Source organism: Erpetoichthys calabaricus, chromosome 1, assembly GCF_900747795.2.
Source record: "Erpetoichthys calabaricus chromosome 1, fErpCal1.3, whole genome shotgun sequence".
Taxonomy (NCBI): domain Eukaryota; kingdom Metazoa; phylum Chordata; class Cladistia; order Polypteriformes; family Polypteridae; genus Erpetoichthys; species Erpetoichthys calabaricus.
In genome coordinates this window covers 68,993,090-69,018,288 of record NC_041394.2, presented here as the reverse complement: position 1 = coordinate 69,018,288, position 25,199 = coordinate 68,993,090, and the positions used below count along the sequence as shown (strand labels likewise).

Sequence of the window (25,199 nt, the reverse complement as noted above, 5' to 3'; positions counted from 1 at the left end):
ATGGTCTTCTTTGTTTATTTAGATCAGTAAAGTGAGTAAGAACAGACTGTAAAGGTAGTTAACTTGTTCTTCTCTAGAGTTTTTTATTTCTGTTTCTTTTTATGTCTTAGCATGCAGCACTGAATAGTGTATGTTCTCTTCTTGTTTGTACAGATTTTCTAAAAATTTCCGAAAATGAAAAATTTAACTGTAGCAACGTTTTCAAAATCGGTATGTATGTAAGTTGATTGGAAACATAGGGGGATTAGTTAAAATAAACAGTTTTTAAAAACTGTTTTTAAATGCAGATTTTTGCCTGTCAAAGTTTGTCTTTTGAGGTGCAACTCAGGATTATTAATGTCACTGCCCTTGTCTTTTGTGTATTGGTGTACAGACCACCTAAAAAGAACAATAATTTCATTCAAGAGTTTTCTGATCTTCTGTCGATTATGGCTTCTTCCTCTGACAGACTGTTGACTGTAGTGGATTTTAACATCCATTTTTGTTGTATATCAAAACCTATGGTGAACATGTTTTTTTATGCCTTGCGGATTCTTTTAACCTTATCCGATCAGTTTCAGACCCACATCAGAAGGGTCATACGCTAGATCTTGTGTTATTATCTGGTTTCTCTATCTCTAAACTCGAAGTTATTGATTCTGGTGTCTCTGCTCATTTTATGGTCATCTTTGAATCAACATTATCTTGTCTCCTTCTCACTTTCTCCCAGTTCCATGCCCTTGTCCCTGCCCAATCAAACTCTACCACAGCCACTCATTTTACTAATACATTTAAATTCACACACTTGCCTCATATCTCAGATACCCTTCTCTCATGCTCTGATACTAAGAAATTTGTCTCTCTTTGCAGCTTATCTTGCTCCCAAAATTTGGATTGTATAGCTCCTTTACAACTAAAAAGAGCCAAGTTAAAGAATGTTGGTACCCTCTAGCTGAATTACTTCACCTGTGCCCTTAAACAATATTGCAGAAGGGCAGAGCGCAAATGGAAAAGAGACAAACTTCAGGTCTCATATGAAATTTTAAGAAATTGTTTAAACCTTTACCAAAGCTCTGTTAAAACAACTAAGGTACAATATTACACTGAATTAATAAAAATGCTTACAGACCTAAAATACTATTCACCACACTCAATCTTAAATCCCCCTGCTGCTACTGCTTCTGTTACCTTTGCTTCTACTACTGAAACCTGTGAGAAATTTTTGAATTTCTTCATCGACAAACAACATAAAATCTAGCATTTCACACCCAGACACAGATCCTTTAGAGACACATCGTTCAATCAGTTACCTTCAGCCAGTGTCGTCTACCCAACTCTCAGAGGTGGTCTCACAAATGAATGCCACTTTCTGCCCCTTAGACATTAAACTTTCACATCTTTTTACGGAAGTTTTTATTACAATCTACCCCTTTATTTTGGCTATAAGTAAAAGCTTATTAACCAGTGGATTGTGTACCTTTAAGTTTTAAACATGCAATCGTGCAAATTCTATTAAAGAAACCTAGTCTAGACCCTAATGACCATAACTATAGGCCAATCTCCAAGCTACCATTTATTTCCAAAATATTGGAAACTGTATTCTTCCACATCTTCTCCCGCGTGAACAGGTTTAACATCTTTGATAAATTCCAGTCTGGCTTTAGAGATTTGCATAGCACAGAATCTGACTGCTGAAGGTATATAATGACATCCTTCTCACTGTCAATTCGGATTCTTGTGCAGTTTTGCTTCTGCTTGATCTCAGTACCAGGATGTTCTTTTAAAAGCTTGGAGGCAGAAGTTGGTTTGCAGGGCCAAGTGCTAAAATGGCCTACCTCCTACCTGAGAGAAAGAACCTTCTCCGTCAGTCTAGGTAACTATTCCTCATCCTCCATTCCCATTAAATGTGGCATTCCCCAATGTTTGATTTTAGGACCTCTTTTATTCTCACTATACATGCTACCCCATTGCTCTATCGTCGAAAAATACAATTTTTTGTATCATTGTTATGCAGATGACACTCAGTTTTAACTTCCAGTTACAGCTGACAGAGCCTGCTCTCTGAAGAACCTTTTTAATTGCTTAGATGAAATTAAATGCTGGATGGCAAGAACTTCCTTCAACTAAATGAAAACAAAAAAGTAATTATATTTGGCCACCCCAAAGTCTGTCACTAGCCTTATCTGCATAATGAGTTTAAAAACCTCTGTGTTTTTGGATGCTTAATAAATGAATTTTATTGAATTTTAATAAACAAGTCAGCAGTGTTGTAAAGGGCAGCTTTATTCATCTTGGAACTATAGGCAAATTAAAGCAGATTTTATCTCATAAAGGACCTGGAAATAGTTATCCATGCTTTTATCACCTCTTGGTTTGACTACTGTAATTTCCTGCATACAGGGTTGTCCCATTCCACACTTTCTAGAGACTTCAAATGATTCAGAATGCAGCTGCTAGACTTTTAACTAGAGCAAAGAATAGACAGCATATCACTCCTGTTCTAGTTCATTTGCACTAGTTACCTGTGAATTGATTTTAAAATGTTGCTATTTGTTTTTAAAGCACTTAATGGATCAGCCCCTCAGTATGTGTCAGATCTGCTATTTCTGTATTCAGCCCACTGGTCACTTAGGTCATGCTCACAAAAGCTCCTCTCAGTTTCTCAGTTCATGTCTCCAAACCAAAGGTGATCTGGCATTCTCTGTAGCTGCCCCAGACTTTGGAATAGTTCTCCACCCAATATCAAGTCCAGCTGTATGAGTTTAAATCTAAAATAAAGACTCACCTTTTTTTCTCCTCTTGCTTTAATTTCAGTTTAAGGTTCTCCTGGGGTTTTTGATAGTCCACTAATATGTTACTTTTATTCTAAGTTTAATAACTCTTACCCTCTTCTTCTTAATCTGGTATTTATTGTATAACATTCAGTTTAATTTTATCTTTATTTTAATTATTACTTTATTAGTTCTAGTATTGTGTTTTCATGTTATTTATATATTTTATATTCTACGCGATTTTATTTATAAATTTTTGTTATGTACGTAGAATTTGTTACTTAATTTTTTTTAACTGGAAAGCACTTTGGGTCAACTTAAAATGAATGCGCAGCGAAGTCATGCCAGCTGAACAGTGTGTTGTGGCGAGAGAGTAAAGAGAAATTAAGACATCTGAAAAGAATGAAAGGTGCAACATGCTGTTTTTATTACAGTACAAGATGACATGTTGAACGAAGGCTCTGTGTGCCTGAAAATATTGTTTTATGCCTGAGACATGACATGCAAATGTGATTTCTTTGTCAGAACTGTATTTGAACTAAACTGAATTTTCAGGCAATCACTGCAAATATATTGTACACACAAATTTAGAAATATCTGATTCAAGTTTCCAGAGCTTGGGTTAAAATTAGATTTGAATATGTATAATATTTGGTAAAATGACTATGTCTCCACTTTTGCTTATAAAGATGCTTATAAATACTGTATAGAAAAACTTTCCTTCAAACCCTGATCATGTCTTAAGGAGAACTGTCCTTTTGATAACTATAAAATACAAAGCATTCAATTTCTTTCAAGAATAAGATGCTGCTGGTATGTTTGTGTGTGTGTGTGTGATGTTCGTGTACAATGTAATGCTTTTGGAAAATGCAGAATATGTTTCGCACATAGATAATACTAGTGTGTGAGTATATAAGTGTGTGTGCCAGCTGACTTATTAAATAGGTTCTAACTGTGAAGATGCATATATAGGTTTTATGTATATGGTTTTAAATGCTTTACATGAGTCGCTAGGTAACTTAAGGAAGGGTGGCATGGTGGTGCAATGATTAGCACTGCAAACCGACAATACGAAATTAAAGTTCAGGCTTATACATTCTCTGTGTGGAGTGAAATAAATGTAAACATGAAAGGAAAAAGTATGTAAATGCTTTAAATAGTAGATACTAAATAATAAAACTTAAGCTTTAAACTTAAGTAGATTTGAGTATGTTATGCAATATGTGAAAGTTTAAAATGAGTCTGAGATGAAAGTTTAAAGTGAGCCTGAGAATAAGTTTGGCAATGTGTGAATATATGTGGTGTAGTTTGAAATGAAGTAATTGATAAAGGTGTGCATAAATATATATGGTTTTGAATTCAAACTAAACTGAATACGATCAAATTTAAGGTAAAAAGACATATTCTCTAAGACTTTAGGGAGCTGGTGATGAGTGCTAGCTTCAAGTCTAGGTAGGGTTCCATACTAAGATATGCTGTATAAAAGACATGTTAAATAAACAAACAAACAAACACAAACAAAAAACTGAAAGGAAAATACACTCATTATCAAACTAATATTATTTTTCCCCCAAATACATGTGTGCCATAATTACTGGCACCCTTAGAAAATCATGAGAAAAATCTAAAATATATTTATATTCGTATTTTATGTTTTTAAATTCCATTCAGGCACGTAGGAATAGTTTAGTAGTCTACTATTAGTTTAGAAACACAGGACAAATTCCTTTATTCATCCATTAAACACATTGTTGAGCTGTACAAATCAGGAAATGGCTAACACCTAAAGGGTGAAATGCCCATTTCCACTGTTATAATTAATAAGTTTAAGCAATTAGAGATGATAGGTATCAGTCTGAAACAGGACAGGTCTATAGGCATTTTCCAAACGCAAGAACTTTGTTTTCAGGAACCAACAAGTTACTGTACAATGTAGGCCCTTGGCAATTTGTGTTGCGTTTCCACCACACAACAGGAACTGTAAACTGTATGCAAAATATATGGCATGTAAAAATGAGTGATGCAGTGCTAAGTGCGGTGTTCCATTTTCACTGATAATCCTCTAAAGTCCTGACTACTAACAGATTCGTAAGATGGCGCCAGTGCTTCTATCAGCCAATCAGCACAATTTACTGTTCATGTGCCTTCCATGATAGTTCCAGGTTTAACAAAAAGTACATATTCCTGGAGTAGGAGCTAAAAAGGGTACTAGGAACTACGAAATGCCAGAGTTCATGGGAAGGGAATGATATAAAAATTCCTGGTTCCTGAAAAACGTTCATGCAGAGGGAAAGTTTCTTATATTGGCCCCACACACAGTGAGGAGGAAGGTTTGATTGGTCAAACAATCTCCAATGTTCTCAACAGAGCTGCAGACGCACCTGGGTCTTGGGGTCAAAGACTCCAAAACTATGATCAGACTCCACCTACATAACAAGTTATGAAAAAAGGCCTCTATTGTCAAACAACAAACTTGAATGCTTCACTGTTTACTGGAACTTTTAATGGAATCAAGTTCTAGAGTCAGATAAGATAGAAATAAAGCTTTTTGGCAACAAACACCAGAAGCAGATTTAGCGCAAAGGGAATGACAAAAGTAACTCATCCTCACTGTAAAGTATGGTGGGAGATCTATTACATTGTGGGGTTGCTTTTCTGCTAAAGTCCGTGGACAACTTAAAGCACCTGATATAACAGACTCCATTAGATAATAAATCAAAAATTAACTGCCTCTTCCAGCAAGGCAATAATCCAAAGATAACCTAAAAATTAACACAAAATGATTCAGTGACCACAAAGTCAAGGTTTTGCCATGGTCATCCCAATCCCCTGACCTAAACTCCACTGAATGAATCCCTGAAGAGGTTTGTAAGGGTTTTAGAAGAATCACAAAAAAGCACATTGTTTCATATTATTTGGAAGACTAACAATATTTTTTCCACAAATACTTTGAAACCAAACAAGCATATCTTGGAGTAGGTATCCTCACATAACGTTCTTTGTATTCTTTTTGAATTTATGCTTCAATTACAAATAACCAATGTCAGCTATAACACCACCTAAAAGGAGGGATCATTGTGAATTACAAACAAAATTAAATAAAACCATCACAATAAGAAAAATATAGACTACAAAGACAAAAAGCACACTTTCTATAACAGAGTTAAATTCAATAGTGATTAAAATTTCATTTAACAGCATCCATTTAATATACTGCTTTTATATTGTTAATTTGTAGGTGGGTCAAATAAGTGTCTTAACAAAAATCCATTAAGTGAACCTGAACAGAGTTTTTTAAGAGATACCCAACAGCATAAACAGACTCACATATACTGTATTTAACAAAAGAAATTAACCTGAGAACATATTTTTGTATTATGACAGAAAATTGGACTCCCTAATATTTTCATTTTTTGGCTAATACACCAATACTTATCATTAATGCAAAATTTAACTGAATGTTTAAACAAAACATTAATGTATCAATACTGTTCAACTGAGATACAATTATGAAAACATTAAACTGACCTTCAACAATTATTCACAAAAACAGTAAATAACAAGAAATGGTTAAATGCAGTACACTAACTAATCTTTCCTGTAATACGTGTACGTTGAAGATATAATATACAGTGTATCTCTCTTACTGATCTGAAATAAAATGTGCATATTAACAGTTCAACATTCCACATATCATTATCATCTCTGGGTTAAGGCCACAGATTGGTGGATGTCTGGAGTGTTCAGCAATCACTGCAGCCCCCTTGCCAGACCACATGTTAGATGATGTGGTACTGAATTTTCTGCTTATTGTCACCTACTAGGCAATATAAATGTGCTGCTTACCCTTTCATCATAAACCCATTCATTGTATCATAATATTTTTTTTCAATCAAAACACTTGATTACTGAGAAAGATTTACAAATATTATACAAAATGACAATTCTGGACATTATAAATCAAGATTAAAGTTTTGCAATAAACTTATACCAAAGACTTACTGAGCAAGCAATTTAATACTGTTATTCAATGGTTTATGAAACCAGATATTCTGACTGAATTTCTCTTTAACACTTCATTTTTGATAATGGAACACATTTGTTCAGAATATTATAATTTTTTCAAATTTTATCAATACTGGAACCTGAAATATAAATGATTCTTGTTAGCTCTCACCTGAGGACTGCTAATTGGCCCATAGCCTATGGAAGGTGTCCCTGGCATACTTGGAGATCCCATGGAGGAGCTGATAACAGGGAAAGGGGACCCTAGGCTGCTGATAGGAGAATTGACTGATGAAGTCATGGCTGCAGGCCCAAGACCTGAAATGGGGTGTGGTGGCAGAAGTGGCGAATGTTGAATCGCTTGAGAACTGACAGATGAGCTATCTGGACTTCTAGAATCTGTGAAAAATGAAAAACATAAGTATATTAAAGATAACTACTTTTCAAATTAAAAGGCAATTAATTAAAAGCTTTAATATTTGTTTATATTTTCTTATAAAAGAAGAAAAAATTTCAAAATGCCTCCTGCTTAAGTGCCTAAATGGCATTAAACCTAATTTTCAGACTTAACAGGACAGTAATGACCATCTTGACATGAGATGTGCTATTTAGTTTTTTTTTTTTTTTTTTTTTAATCTATATTACAAATGCCTAGATCAACTTCGATGTAGGTAGAGAGTGTCACACATGTGCACACTGGGGACAGCTTAGGGGCTCAGGAAATGGTAACAACACACCAAAACAGGGGTTGGTACTGTGGTCTAATGCCTTCTCTCGTCTTCCTTTGCAGAATGGGAAGCCAAAGGTCATTCCAGTGCCAACATCACTTCTGCTGTTTGCCCTCCTGGACCCTCCCCTTCTGTCCAAAATCTAAATAATCAAGATGGCTATCAACCTATTTTAGTTCTGTCTTGATCTCAAGTCTAAAAAAACGTCTCCCGATTTTGATTGCGTGCTGTCAAATGATATATGGTGTTCACCAATTCTAACTTATTTTTTTGCTTTGTCGCCTCTTTACACCAGAAACTAAAGTAGTGTTAGTAGCTCCAATAAGCAAGACTACGAGTGGCAGCAAAATCTTAATCCAAGGCCCTGTAACTGACATTTTACTGCACTAATCTTAGACTTTATTCTACACTGGCACAACAGTCAAAAGCAGACCAAAGAAAGGCAACTCGGGCCACTCTTCATACCCATACTCAATATGAGTACAGTTTTGCTGTGCTATGCAGTGTATATACTTTAAATATCTATAAATGGAAAAAAAGAATAAAGCAAGTACTAACCTATTGTATCTTCTTTAGCTCACACCCATAAGATGAGTTTTAACACAGAAATGGTATCTAAAAGGTAGAGGTAGCAGTAGTTTATTCTTTTTAAAGTACAGTGAACCCTCGTTTAAACTTTTGAAAAGAGACAAATGTTTATTTGCAGTGCTTTGAATAAAGTTCTTTTTTTTCTACAACCTCCTGTGTCTCTGTGCAAATCTGTGACCCAAGCATGACAAGGTGGTGCAGTATCTTCAGCAGGTGCGTCGTTGTCTTCTTCCGCTGAAGGAGTACTAGGAGTAGGCAGTGGGTGTCTGGGTGCACGGCTGAAGAACATCTTGATAGGCAGTTGCTGGCGCTGTCTTTTCATATGTGTGAGGAGGCTTTTGTAGGGTATTGCCATCTTTGATCATATCCAAGAGTTTCACCTTCTCCTGGATGGTAAGCATCTTCCTCCGGCGCTTAGTTTCATTGTCAGAAGGCTTAGAAAAAGCAGCACGTTTAGGAGCCATCGTGGGGCGTAGATAAAAGTTCTCAGAAAGCGCACAAGTAGTGACATAAGCGTGTATGAGAAAAAAATCGCGATAGAGTGAAGCTGCGAAAGTCGAAGCGTGATATAGCGAGGGATCACTGTATATTTTTATTTATCAACATAACCCCAAACAAATGTTATAAAGATGTTAAGATTCCACATGCTAATAAAAATGTAAACTTCCCTTTCAATACATGATTAAATTAACCACACAATATACCACAACAAAGAAGATTAATCCCCCTTAAGGTTCCAGATGTGTTAATGCCATAAATCTTCTACAGTTGAAATGGAACTAGTACCATTTAATCCACACATGCAGTAATTATGGCATTAATGCTTTTAATAAGGGCTGAAAATCTGTTCAGAAAACTATTTACTGAAACCAACTCTATTTGGAAGATTTTAAAGTAGAATTAAAAATTATACTTAATCCTTCTAGTATAAAGTCTTCCATTGTGCATTAGGAAACAAGGAAAATGTACATTAACCAAACACTATATCAACCTAAACTGGAAAACTTTCTATTAGAGTTTCTCTGCTTGCCAACTGAATAGACTGAGCAAACATTGCTTAATTGTGTTATTCGTATAATGGGCAAGGCAAACAGGATTCTAGCAAAATGAATGCACAATATGATAACCGAAACAAAACAGCTACAGGTAAAAATTCCACAAAAAACACAGATAAACAGCACATTTAAGGGATACAAATACACCGCTCAAAAAAATTAAGGGAAAACTTAAATCACACCTTGGATCTTGACAAACAAACCATTCAAGTGGAAAATCTTTACTGAGAATATACTGTGTAATTCGTTGAGAACAAAATGATGCAACAGTCTGTGGAAACCAAAATTACACTGAAAATCAAAGTCAGTAACTGAAAACACAAGCTGATCCAACTTGCATAAATTTCATCACGGCAACTCATAACATGACTGAATAGTGTGTATGGCCTCCACGTGCATGTATGCACTCCCAACAATACCCTGACCAGCTCTGCTTGTGTAACGGCCCATCTTCTAGTATCTCCTCTATGCTTGAGACTGTGCTGGGAGATGCAGCAAACCAGTAAACCTGTTTACAACATCATTTATCATCCCAGTCTCCTATTTTTTGGTCAGTGCCACCATCTCCATCCCATATAACAAAGCTGGTTTTACTACCATCCTTAGGGCCCTATGATTTCCGCGATATGAAAAACACAGACGGAATTAATGCATAAAAACGGGTTTAAGATTTAAAAACAGAAATGTGTGGAATTTAGAAACTGAAGGGATGACCGTTACAAAACTTCCCAATAAATTAAATGATTGAATAATGTGTAGTTCTACAATTCAGATACTATATTTTACTTTGTTGTTTTTGAAGCAAACGCAATTGTTCGTCGAAATTCAGTCGTGCCTGTTTGTGTGCATGTTTCCTATATGTTTTCTCGTGAAAGGCACACGAATTAGCTAGCTGTGTGAGACAGAAATGTCATAGCGACCAGTATCAGATACACTATGTCGAAAAATCACAAGCCTAACTGCAAAATTGAGGGCACAAAAATATCCTGGCAATTTTTATGAATCTGGACAACTTTTCTGCAAGTTTTGCCAGCATACCATAGACTGGACATGAAAATATACTTGCAATTACCATGTCAAATCTAAAACCCATCTCAAAAACAAGGAGAAATTAAGATCAAAAAGTGTTCCCCTTCAGGAAACAAGAAAATGGTCAGATGCAAGACGCCAGCTTGTGGGCATGCGAGTCAGACATACCACTCAAAAAAATGACGAAGATGCATCCTTTCTTTATTAAGCATTGTAAACAAGGAGGTGCGGTGCCAGAAAATGAGAGCAGTCTTCATCAACCTAAATTGCCCCGCATCTTTGAACAACATATGAATGCCGTTCTTCCGAAAGATTTGTGGCAATAAAATTTATGTTGTAGTTCATGAAACCACCGATAGCCAGAAACACAGCGTTCTCAATATAGTGATAGGTGAGTAAACATTTGGCTGTATGGCAACCCTTTTATGTAGGCAGTTCTAATTGGACGTGATACATTTACTGTGAATCATTTAACCGATTAAATTATACAAGTGTTTAACAGGTATTAACAGTCTTTTCCGCAGAAAAATGTCATCAGTGAGCAGCCCTGGTTGTTAACAGTTTCCCTTTTAAAAATTAACGTTTCGGAATTTAATAAATGTTTTTCCTCGCAGTGATGAGGCACGCAAGGTCCACATCTGAATCTTCTGTTATAAACTCGGCACCTATAAACCTGGGCAGAAGAGCAGGCTTTCCTCAGGTGCAACGATCCCTTAAAAGTGGGTCACTCTGTTTTTTCTAAAAGTGAAGTTCACATTCATCTCAAAACGATGCATCAAACTAGTAACAGCTGTTATAACTCTGGAGGACACTCACTGTCCTTCTGCAATCTCAGCAAACAGAACCATGGAGGATCTTGGCTCCTACCTGATGAATGGAAATGCAAAATAAGGTTCAGTTGTGCTAGTGTGCCGTTTCATTAAAAGGAATGTAAAGTGCCATTTCATTATTGTTTGTTTTATTGTAGCTGTTACTACTTAAAAAAACAAACAAACAAAAAAAAAAACGTAAAAACCCAAATATCCAAATCAAGGAAAAATAAAACAATGAACACCGAAAATCAAAAAAAAAAAAAAAATCAGAATTTGTGAAAAAAATAAAATGGATTCCATAGGGCCCTACGTCCCGTAAACCTTCCCTTTCACTCTTGCTGATACCCGTCTGTCACAAATCACTCCTGACACTCTTCTCCACCCACTCCACCCTACCTGCACTCTTTTTACCTCTCTTCCACAATCCCCTTTACTCTGTACTGTTGATCCTAAGTATTTAAACTCATCCACCTTCACCAGCTCTACTCCCTACACACTCACAATTCCACTGACCTCCCTTTCATTTACAAACATGTATTCTGTCTTGTTCCTACTGACCTTCATTCCTCTCCTCTCTACAGCATATCTCCACCTCTCCAGGGTCTCTTCAACCTGCTCCCTACTCTCGCTACAGATCACAATGTCATCAGCAAACATCATGGTCCACGGGGTCTCCTGTCTAATCTCGTTTGTCAAACTGTCCATCACCACTGCAAGTAAGAAAGGGCTCAGAGCTGATCCCTGATATAACCCCACCTTCATGTTGAAAGCATCTGTCGCTCCTACCGCAGACCTCACCACTGTCACACTTCCCTCATACATATCTTGTACAACTCTTATATACTTCTCTGCCACTCCCGACTTCGTCATACAATTCCACAACTCCTCTCGAGGCACCCTGTCATATTCTTTTTCCAGGTCCACAAAGACACAATGCAACTGCTTCTGGCCTTCTCTATACTTCACCACAGATACGATGTTTGCTTTGATGGAGCTCTTTCCTGGCCCATATTAACCTAGCTTCCACTACTCTTTCCCATAACTTCATGCTATGGCTCATTCATTTTATCCCCCTGTAGTTACTACAGCTCTGCACACACCCCTTATTCTTAAAAATCGGTACCAGTGTACTTCTTCTCCACTCCTCAGACATCCTCTCACTTTCCAAGATTACATTAAACAATCTAGTTAAAAACTCCACTCCCATCTCTCCTAAACATCTCCATGCTTCCACAGGTATGTCACATGGCCCAACGGCCTTTCCATTCTTCATCCTCTTCATAGCTGTCCTTACTGCCTCTGTGTTAATCTGTTGAATGTCCTGATTCACTACAGCCACATCACATCATCCAACCTTCACTCTCTCTCATTTTCTTCATTCATCAGCCTCTCAAAGCAATCTTTCCATCTGTTCCTCGCTTGTGAGTACATTTCCATCTTTATTCTTTATCAACCCAAACCTGCTGCACATTTTTCACAGCTCGGTCCGTCTGTCTAGCCAAATTGGTACAGGTCCTTTTATCCCTCCTTGGTGTCCAACCTCTTATACAACTCATCATATATCTTTTCTTTAGCCCTCACCAGGTGTACAAGTAACTGAAGGAAATAAATTCCATAATTTGAAAACACTTTCAGAATGTTTTCAGTAAACGGTTTTTGAAAAAAGTAATTGTAACATTTAAGACAGTATTTAAATTTGTTCTTCAATATCCTCAATTGCGTTTCCATTTTTGACCATTTTTAACAGTGTACAAATTATTTTGGCACACGGTTAGTAACACCAATGAATTAACAGCTTTTCTTTGCAAATTATATGTACCTCAACTTCATATCTCACATATTACTGAGACGAATCAACCAGACTCTTTAAAATTAAAGATGCCATATAGCAGCTGCTGTAAATTATTTCCATGAATAACAGATTTGTTCCAGTACCATTCCACTGCATGCCAGACTTCAATTAGTCATTCTCAAGATTTTTTTTTTTTATTTTGCAAACCATTTTCACTTTTAAATACAGGTGAAAATGTACAAGAAAAAGAAAAAGGAAGCAACATCAAAATGGGTTAAAAGAGTATAGTTAATTATTCTTTAGTCTACGACATTTGTACAACATGACAAGCAAGTCAAAAGACCTTACAGAACATTGATATGGATGCCAGTTTACTGTATAGCAATTCTTAAAACTGGAATGTCTGAGTTGAGAATGATTTGACAATTCAGTCTAGATTTGCATTACAATATCAGACTTCTAGACAAAGCCTTCCCAAAACACTGGGATATTAGGTAAAGAATACATGTAAGATTCCCCAGACAGAAATTAAATTTGAGACCAGGCACTTTATTTCTGCCATACGAGTCTTAGAAAAATAACACACTGAGCCTTGAAAATTATCCGCACTATTACTATTTTAAAAATTAAATTTGAAAGATATCAATAAACTGACCAAATGTTATACATACTGTACATGTAAAAAGGTACTGAACAATATACAAGAGGGGTAACCCTTAAACTTTATCAGCTTTTCTAGGATAGATGGAGAGATGAAAAATAATGCACATTTCACCTTGCATATGTTTAAGGCGTGCATCAATTTGAGGATCTCTCTTTATATATAATCAAACATAACTGGATTGCAAAACTTTTTTATTAGTCTGAACAACAGCATAGTGAAAACAGCAATATTAAACAGCTTCCTAAAAGGATTTACCAGTCATTTTGACAATAAAAACAATAAAAACACTTAAAAAGACATGCAACAGTCACAACTGGAACTTAATTCACATGTCAATAAAATTTATCTTTGCTAAGGACTAGAAAATGCATTATCCCTTAAGCTCTCAGCATTGACACGGACAGCACCCATAGTGATCTGGATTAAATGAAGAGCCCTTTTAGTGTAATGTAACACTGCTATTTAAACAAATATGTTCACAAGGTTTTAATTTCTGATGCAGAGAGAAGACAAGATTTATCATGGATTATAAGTCATAGGGGATATCACCACCTTATCAATCTTCATTAAACATTGACTAATGATAGAACAATATTTAAATTCCAGGCTGACACTTAGATTTGTCCCAGATATTTTTCTACTGAATCTGATTTGCGCATTTTTGATATGAATATCTGTTGGCTAAAGACTGTTCTAATGCCACCAGCAATTGGCTCATAAGTGCCCAGTACTTTGCCAATTAAAACAAATAACACACGCCTCTTGCATGCTCAGCTAGTCACAATTTGGAATAATTGGTTTGCAACTTAAATAGAGTGGAGTTAAGCACTGTACAAGGGCTTAAATATTACCTTCACGAAACTCCAGAATGCTTTATAATAATGATTATTATTTCTAGAGTCTCCTTTTCTTATTTTAGGACTAGGAGTATGTAAAAAGGCTTTTTTCTGAAAGCAATACAACTTCTAATTCTATTAATAACTTGGAAGTGTTAGTGTGTGTGGATCAAGCAGACAAAAATATGGATGAAAATTACACATTTAAAGTTAATACTATAGTCTACATGACACTTACATTGCATAAAGAGTCTTGAAACTGGCAAGCAAATTCAAAACTGCATAATTTTCTTTTAAAGAAATCTGAGATCAGAATTAGCTATAAAAAATAACTGGTTCATCTTTTTTCAGCAATATGCTTATATGCAAACTAAACTGAAACTTCTGTATACAATGATTATATAAACAAGCATAAACTACTTAAAAATATAGGCATCCTTTCCTCAATTTTTCTTCAGCTTTCCCAGCCACTACACAAATTTGAATTCGACAGCATGTTAAACTTAATAACTGCAGCCACTAAATTTCACTGCTTTGAATAGGCCAGATCATAAAACTAGGAATTGCAGGATGACTTATGTGTCTCATCAACAACTTTTCACCACAAACTCATTTTGACAGCACTAGTGGCTATACGAATACTTTCCAGGTAAGGCAAACAACTGCAGTCTAGGCCATTTTTTTTTCCTCTCTCTATTGTGCGTTGGTATGACAAACACAACACAATGGGCAGACCAGCCTCTTTTCAGTCTTTGGACTACAAATATTCATTTGTGTTCTTTTTTTGCCGTGGCACTATACACATAATACTTCCAGCTAAGCAATCATTGTGTGTGAACACTCATACACATAAAAAGTCCACCATTCATCTTATATATAAAAAAATAATTTTTTATGAACCCTCTATGCTGCCCTCATAGAAGGGCTGTACGTCTTTTGCTAAGTAGTATGTGATAATATCTGTGATTCTATGTCTCCTTGACATTTTCTCACATGCCGCACCACTCACAAATGCACTGGTATTGTTAATCGATTTGGTTCCACCAGGCTGTCACCTATTCCGGTCAACTTCCATCCACCTTTTCTGCAAAGCATTGATCTCCAAGTTCTATGTGTTGTCTTGTGATGCAGATATAAATTACCTGTGTTTCCATGCAATGTAGCAATTTCAGTTTTACATGTTTACGCACAATACTTTCATCTGATCAAGGTCTCTACAGTCAGATTTTTTTTTTTCAGTATTAAGTCACCAACTTCACTCGTGTCTGCTAATCTTATACTTATAATATATATATATATATATATATATATCTATAGACATCGGGCAGGACACACATGCCCATGCCCCGGTCCAGAGCAGAAGGAACCAAAACACCAGCTGTGAAAAAGATAATTATGACACATAACACAATTACATACCGGTTTGATTTTCCACTTTGTATTTGATTCTTGTGTTCGAATGGGTTTATTCAGACAATACTAGTTTCTTTCGACAGTGCTGTCGCATGCAAATTAGAATATTGTAAAGGTTTTTAGGGCATGCTTAACAAAAACTGAATTCCAATTTTCAAATCTCTCCACTCCAGACACCACTCTGGGATTTGGTCTTATAGGGCGTAATCAACAGAACTGTGGCAGTGCTTCAAGTTTAGACACGGGGTGCAGGATTTTTGATTTAATAATAATTTTTTATATTTATATAATGCTTTTCTCATTACTCAAACCACTCTCCACACAGGGAGGACCCAGGGCACGAACCCATGATCTTCTTACTGCAAGGCAGCAGCACTACCACCGCACCACCTGTGTGAATACAATTTGTGTGCTATTAGCTGGTAGGTGCCGCTAATTGGTGCAGATTCATAAAAACTCCAGTCTTAATGAACCAGCACCTGGGGTGGTCTTATAAATTAATGACTAACTCTTAGTGTACATCTGCCAAATGTGTCATCAGTAAATCTATTTAGATCGGTTATTTCATTCACCAATATTTGCATATAATGTTACAACTATAATGAAGTTTCTTCAGGACTTTTTCCACAAGGGTTCAGGAACTAAGACTATGACTGAACAAGAAGGATGGAAACAGAGTTAAGAGGTACATCTGGTGAGCTGATTTAGGTTTTCTATTAATGAAGTTATTTATTTTAATACGTTCTTGTTTATCATAGTTCTGGACAGTGGTGACATGTTGTGCATTGCTTGGACATGCAAGTAAAAATGTCACTGTATTCTGCATGTTACAATACTTAAGTCATTAATGTGTGATAATTTAAAGCTTTTGTTTAATTTGTGACACAAACCATGCCCAATTTGCATAAAAAAATTAAAGGATTAGCACAACTTTGAGGAAATTTTAAATAAAAAAAAAAAATTCAAAAAATTAAGTAAATTATGTAATCTATTAACATCACATAATTCTTTCAAAAACCCACTATGAACTTCCCAAATATATAAATTCCCTCACTTGTCAAAAACTAAACTTGAGCCATGATTTTCAAATTATACTGTTAATTTTAGGTTAGGAAATCTCATAAAAAATTCAGGAAGAGGAATTAAATTGGCATGGTCATGTCATGAGGGAGAAAGGTAAACAATGTGAGAAGAAGAATTATAGATATGGAGGTATTTGAACAGGAGAAAAGGATGAGCAACGACGGGGGATATAACGGAGAAAGACGTGGACAGATACAATAGATGAGACTGGAAAGAGCTGGTCCAATACACTGGGAGAGAGAAAGAAAGAGGAAGGATGGGAGCATGCACTCCACCTGAAATTGAAAAAAACTTTAGAACAAGACTGTTAATTTTAATAAATGCATTAATAATAATCCTTCTGTAAAAATGTATACATTGTGCTTTAATAAGAATGTCTCATTTTCATATTTCTGTTGCTGAAAATGTAGTCACATTTCTCTTTTTAAAAAAAAAAAAAAACAGGGCTAGAGCCTATCCCAGCTGGCAGGACCAGTCCAATGCATGGCTAAAAAAACAACACACACCCACTCACCCCAGACATGGGGAGAACAAGCAAACTTCAAATTTCCTTAGGTTTATGGGGGGAAAATTATAATTAAGGATGGAATAATTAGATTAATTAATTTAATCACAATATGTCTCTGTGCCAATTCCCATTGTGAAGAGCTTTGACAATGAGAGTGCTACTTTCATATCATACATCTATACTCTTACCTGTTACTGCCCTGAATTTTGTTTCGAACACTCAAAATAAATTTTGCCTGCACAGTCTTAATTCTCTGTTGGTTGTACTTATGACAGGCCATATCCCTAAATAACCCTCAAATACAAAGAAAGTTAGGCCTTCTGTTTTTACATTTTTCAGGTAAAAACAAAGCAGTTTTAAAAAACAACCACACACAAAATGTAATTTATGTGATAGAGAATTTTCAAGGGCAAGTGCTGATTCTGTAAATGTTAACACTAACAATTTAAAGAACAGAAAACTTCTCTATTCTAGATTAAGCTTATTTGAACTTTTGAAAAATTACCTTATACCATCACTTATAACAAATTATGAAAATAAGGAGGAAATTACAATGAAACGTTTAGAATATTTAATTAATTCATTTGTAAATCACATTGACACATTGTGTCTCAATTTATACACAGAATCCTTTTTTTCTAAATTTTTGACAGTCCAACAAGCTGATAAAGTATGATAAAATGTCAAAACACTGTCTCCTTTGATATTCCTGATATTTACAGATGCACTGAGAAAAAGATATAAAAGTACGAATAATAAAAAGAAGATACATGTCTTTTTTTTTTTAAAACTGTACTGCTGTCACCATCGTCAGGAGATATGCAAGAAAAGAATTTCGTTCTACTATGTACACATAAAAATACATTTGAACTTCAGAATACCTGTCTGATCTTAGCATCCCAACATCAGACAGTGTTATTCATTCCTAGACAAGCAATGCAATTCAGTTCCTTTCTTGACTACTTCTGAATAGTAGCAAGAAACTTCTGTCAGCACCATGTACAGTGAAGTCAGTAAATGGCTTTCTAGTTTCTTCAAGAATTACAGATAAGAGAAAAAAAACTGATCTGTAATAGAGGTATTTTTAATGAACATTCTTCTAACATATAAAAGCTTAATTACGCTGGATATTTATTTCATTTGCCAAAAATTACAATTACACTTCAGTTTTGTAATTGTAACTGCACTTTTACAAAGTGGATTCTATTTTTGGCTAAATATTAAAACAATTTACCAAAGTCACTTTAATATTATTGAAATACATGTTTATTCTTTCTTAAAACAAAAATCATAACTTTCATTCATTATGGTTTATTACATTTACTAACTAAAATTGTACTGTTTTTATATATTTGTTTTTGAAAATGTAGTATCTTTCCCTTAATTCTAATAAAAGTACTTTTACACATCAGCTGTCAAAAAAAAGCTATGAAGAAACACAAAACAACAGGTACACACAACTTGAGTCATAAGTGTAGGTGGGGGGGGGTAAGGGCTTGGGGAGGGGTCTTAATGGACACCAAGGTCTGAAATCTGAGAAAACACCTAACAGACACTAGAGACTATGAGAACAGATGTTACAGAACAGACTCGACTTCAGACACCCTTCCTGTACATTACTTACCAGACTTATGTAAAGCACAATCTTTGAAACATACATAGGTTACTACTGTTCTCAATAAAAATAAATTGAAGCAGTGCTCTAGGTTTTATAGTAAAACACAGTTTAGAACATGATTTTAAAAATGCTTAATGTAACTAGTTTATCTGTAAAACAATGGGTATTTATTGTGCAATGAAAACTGATTTTTGTCATAGGACATCGGGCAGCTTAAAATTTTAGATGACATTTATGAGGAATACAGCAAATGTAAAAAATAATGTATTAACATGTGCAGCACAAACACATGAAAGTCCTAATTAAATACCACAGATAACGCACATTCGATTGAAATCTATCAAGGGTTTGGATCTGTAAAGCAAAGAACTTGACTGATATCCCTGACTTACAGCTTGGTATTTTGCATGCATGGAGTCCTTCCTTAAAACCTAACCACTTATGTATTTTAGATAATTTGCACCAAACTTCCTCAAATTGTTGGCAAATGATCTAGTAAAAGCTGCTAAGTACAGGAAAAATAAAAAAATGTCAGATGTCAGTCATGGGTTTCTGACTCCTTTACACTTAAATCACTTTTAACAACAATAGCTTCTTAATACCTCCATGGAAAACCACTCAAGTCATTTAATTCACAAGGTTCTCACTTTTTCTTTAGCCTTAACCCTTACACCTACACTGTTCCTGACCTGACTATGTCATCATAAAAGATGATTAGCCAAAATGCAGCAACCACATCTTCTCATTTTCCATTTTAACAAAACTTTCTAAAACTCACTGTCACTTCTCCAGACAGTTCTGTATATGGCACCAGTACACTACAGTGCCAATGGAAAATCTTCACATTATATTAACAAGCATTTCTTTTGAGATATTATGAGGAAAATCTATACAGACAAAGGGGAATGGTATTGAAACTCATGAGGTGATACTGTTACCCAATTTTCCCCATTATATTTAAATATACAAAATAAGAATATGAAAAGTAATGTGGAAATAAACAAACTTTAAGACATGTAAACTGCATTCTGTAAGTAGTACCAAATATAAAAAAGGTTCTGTAAATATTCTTTAAGTAGAAAGAGCTCTTATCTAGTATGGCATGCTTAAACCAATGATTGTGGATTCAGTAAAAAATGAATAACTTGCAGGTATTCCGGATGGTTTTGTTGTTTTCCGATTTAACGGAGACTAGAACAAAAACTTGTCATTCTTTTACTTTAAATACAATCTTTCTTTTAAACGGGATGCAGTAGCCGTAACCCTAATTAAGCCTATTATTTTGATTTATGCATTTTTATTTCTTAAACACTGCAATGTAGTCTGTAAAGTGAAAACATGAATACATTTACTGTAATATTTAACAGTGCTCTTAGGCATTTGCAATGAAAATATGGTAACTATGGTTTAACTTAAAGCAAATAAAACCGTAAATTAAATGCTATTCGACAAAGCATGGATACTAAATAACAAAAGACATTTTAAAGTCATGTGTCAAAATAAAAGATCACCAAGACCGACTACGAATTTGCAAATATGTGCCCCAATTGTTGATGATGTGTAGTAAGTAATCAATTCAAACATTTACATATAATTCAACTCTGATCAGATGGCGTTTATTTAAAAAAAATGTTATTTTGCGCAAAAAAAGACGCCATCGCATGTGCCACGAAGTGTTGAGGCCCGGTATTAAAATACGTTCTATAAAACTTTAAACGAAATGCGAAACGGGTTACCTGATGACAGGCTGCAGCAAAACGCGGTCACCTTACGGTTTCTTGTAAGACTAATTCAAATAATCACGGTGGGGTTACTAATACCACAGCGGAGTTTTCACTAGTCTGAATAAAAATAAAGTGATCAAAATAGAATATTGCGCCCCCCTCCTCCACCGAAGCACGGCGGCCAAACCCCCACCCCGGCTCTTTAGATCAGAGATGAAAACCCTGGGCCCTGCCTGCAATCACCGGTTTATGTGCCACGATCACCTTATTGTTGTTATCGTCGGCACTGCGCGGTTATTTGGTTTCCTCACCTCGATTGTCACCCATCCCGGACCACCAGCTGAAATCACTCGGGCCCCCTAAACAGACGCCTCGAAGCACCTCTAAGGCACACCGCGCTTGTTCAGAACCAACGACTTGGGGACATACGAAAATAACAAAATGACGACTGTGTATCCAGTACTTATTGAAGGGGGAAACACGATCAGAAACGCGAAAACCAAAACTTAAGCGAAGCCGTGGTAACAGTGCCCCTCCGGCTGGACCGGCCCAACTCCAACTATGTCTGTCTGTCTCTCTCAGGTTAGGTTGTGCTTACCTCAGTCCCGGCTGCCCCCGCACCCACGACACCACACCAACAAGCTGGGAATCCAGAGAGCAGAATATAGAGAGAGATATTATATACACATATCTTGTTACTTTTGGTAGAGAGGTTGAAAATGTATTCCTTGATATTTAATTCAGACCAACTGAATTTAAGACATCTGTTTCGGTGACGGTGCCTCTTAAAATAAGGGAAAATCCCTTCTTTCCCCTCCCCAGGAAACAGGACTGTGTAGGCAGCGAACCAGGGGCCATTTTGGCTCTAGTAGCGCGCCTATTAGTTTAATATTGGAGCCAAAATGGCGAACACAACGCAGCATTTCCTTGAGCTGTAGTGTTTGAAAAACACCAGCAGCTGCAATTCCATCGATGCATACATTTCTAAATGCCATAATAAGTATACGTAGTTTCTTCCTGAAATGTGCTTTACATTGTTATTTATTGTTTCTAATTTATACTTCTAAACTTCGGCCATACTTATTTAGTGTGTCGCGAAAAAAAAAAAAAAAAGAATTCTGAGGCGTATAACTGCAGTCTGCCGACAGACGGCACCCGATTTCACGACGTCTAAATTATCCTAACAAGCATAATCCGGATTTTACCAGACCGTTTACAAATGCTCTTCTGCCTTACAGAAAGCGCCTGTGCAAAGTTTAGAAAGTGAAATTCATAAAATACGCAGTACACAAGCCTCAGTTTTATATCAGTGTTTTCAAAATACTGTGTCAAATCAATTGTCCATAATTATTTTCATACTTTGAAACACTTCTGTGTACCATGAAAACCTGATTAACTTGAATTTCCATTACCTGAACATAAATATGACGAGACTGAACTCTGTTAACACGCATCCGGCCAGAAGGTGACAAGTGTGACTCGTTTCTCATAACAGCACAAAAAAGTTTATAGCAGGGAGGAGTCTATGCAAGCCATCTACCTGGTTTGTTTAGCTAATAGGCAGATTAACGAAATATGTCACCCAGGCACTACTTGAAATAGCATGGTGCAAGATTATAACATGAAGGAAGCTGGTTCTCATAAATTTAAGGTTACAAAACGTCTGCTTCCGTGACCGAACTCCTAAATAAATTACAAATAAAACACATTTAAATGTACCCATCCAAATGCAATACATAAACTGAAAACCATGGGGCTCAGATACTCTTATCAGACTGATGAAGTGTCATTTTTTTCATTAATAAACTATGCCAGATTATCCCGTTCATTAGGATTACTTAGAAATCCTTTGAAATCACATCATTTTCTTTAGTCAAGTGCCACCTGACTCACCGGTACAAGAAAACCCCCACATATGTGTCAAGTTATGCAGGTCATCAAGTGCATTGGGGTTACCTCCTAGAGCTGAGAAACCCTATTTTTTGGCCGTTTTTGGACCATATGTTGAGCAGGAAATGATACATTCTAATAAAAAGTAAACCAGTGGGTGTCTTCAGCAAAAATGAGCAAAAGGACTTTAAGTTGTGCACATCACATCAGCCAACCCTAAGGGTTCACCCCTCATGGGAGATGAAGGGTCAAAGTTACTTTTTCACAAAACTTAAAAAAAAAAAAAAGGGATTGGTAATATAGGTATGTGGAGTATCATTTTATGTTTTGAGGTTGATGATCACTGATTTACCAGTGGTCCTAAACATCTAGCAGATATACTCCTAGAAGAATAAAAATGACAAATTTCAAGTATACTGTAATCACATAGGGCATCATTTTAGACTATTTCAAGGTCAATGATTACAAATGTTATTTTTGATCCTTTACTAGAGATCTAGCCGTCTATGGACCTCCATCAGAGGGAGAAAAATGACTTAACTTATATTACAGTCAAGAATATATAGACTTTAAACATTTAAATTACAGCACACATTTTAATGGTTTACTGTAACCTAAAGGTTTGCAGCTCTAGTTTATTATGTACTTTTACCTCATGACGTAAATCATTGCATTTCTTAGGAACACATCAAATTAGGCTAATTCAGACATTTTTCACATTGTACTTAAGCATACATGCTCTGCTGAAACACAGGTAATGTCATTCTATCGTCTATTACATTCACTACAATCTAATCCTGGAACAACTGGACATAATTTAGCAGGTAGGAGAAAGACAGACACACTTCGCTACAAGAAAAAAAAAAGTTCCACAATATTTTAGTTGCCCAAATTTTACAAAAACAAAAGTGGCAGATTATCAACATGACTAGATGCAAATGTTTGTTTGCGTATCTCTTGTATTCAGTTATTACTCTCTCTCATATTTATTATATATACACACACAGTACTGTGCAGAAGTTTTAGGCAGGTGTGAAAAAATGCTGTAAACAAAGAATGCTTTCAAAAATGGAAGTGTTAATCATTTATTTTCATCAAACAACAAAATGCAGTGAATGAACAAAAGAAATCTAAATCAAATCAATATTTGGTGTGACCACCCTTTGCCTTCAAAACAGCATCAGTTCTTCTAGGTACACTTGCAGTTTTTGAAGGAACTCGACTGGTAGGTTGTTCCAAACGTCTTGGAGAACTAACCACAGATCTTCTTTGGATGTAGGCTTCCTCACATCCTTTTGTCTCTTCATGTAATCCCAGACACACTCAATGTTGAGATCAGGGCTCTGTGGGGGCCATACCATCACTTCTTGTTCTTCTTTACGCTGAAGATAGTTCTTAATGACTTTGGCTGTATGTTTGGGGTCGTTGTCCTGCTGCAGAATAAATTTAGGGCCAATCATACGCCTCCCCGATGGTATTGCATGATGGATAAGTATCTGCCTGTATTTCTCAGCATTGAGAACACCATTAATACTGACCAAATCTCCAACTCCATTTGCAGAAATGCAGCCCCAAACGTTCAAGGAACCTCCACCATGCTTCACTGTTGCCTGCAGACGCTCATTATTGTACCGCTCTCCAGCCCTTCGATGAACAAACTGCCTTCTGCTACAGCCAAACATTTCAAATTTTGACTCATCAGTCCATAGCACCTGCTGCCATTTTTCTGCACCCCAGTTTCTATGTTTTCGTGCATACTTGAGTCGCTTGGCCTTGTTTCCACGTCGGAGGTACGGCTTTTTGGCTGCAACTCTTCCATGAAGGCCACTTCTGGCCAGACTTCTCCGGACAGTAGATGGGTGTACCTGGGTCCCACTGGTTTCTGCCAGTTCTGAGCTGATGGCACTACTGGACATCTTCCAATTTCGAAGGGTAATAAGCTTGATGTGTCTTTCATCTGCCGCACTAAGTTTCCTTGGCTGACCACTGCGTCTACGATCCTTAACGTTGCCTGTTTCTTTGTGCTTCTTCAAAAGAGCTTGAACAGCACATCTTGAAACCCAAGTCTGCTTTGAAATCTTTGTCTGGGAGAGACCTTGCTGATGCAGTATAACTACCTTATGTCTTGTTGCTGTGCTCAATCTTGCCATGACATGAAACTGTCTTCCACAACCTCACCTTGGTAGCAGAGTTTGGCTCTTCCTCACCCAGTTTTAAGCCTCCTACACAGCTGTTTGTTTCAGTTAATGACTGTGTTTCAACGTACGTGTGACATTGATGATCATTAGCACCTGTTTGGTATAATTGGTTGATCATACACCTGACTAGAATTCTACAAAATCCCTGACTTTGTGCAAGTGTACCTATAAGAATTGATGGTGGTTTAAAGGCAAATACTGATTTGACTTAGATTTTTCTTTTGTTCGCTCACTTTGCATTTTGTAAATTGATAACAATAAACAATCATTATTTATATTTCTGAAAGCATTCTTTGTTTACAGCATTTTTTCACACCTGCCTAAAACATTTGCACAGTACTGTATGTATATATAAATATAAATAAAGCTGTAAATGATTACTACTTTCACAACTGCCTGGAAAATTCTTAGGGTTCCAGAAGTATATCACTGGAGAACTGACAAATTGTTTGATAGGCCATCATAGCTCCTCCATAGATAAAGAGAAAACATTAAGACATAGGTTG

At 36.1% G+C, this 25,199-nt stretch overlaps 1 pseudogene; it reads right to left on the bottom strand.

Moving 5' to 3' along the window:
• The window catches only part of LOC114651509 (retinoic acid receptor RXR-beta-A-like), a 285,453-nt pseudogene that overhangs the window by 70,879 nt on the left and 189,375 nt on the right, over positions 1 to 25,199 (bottom strand).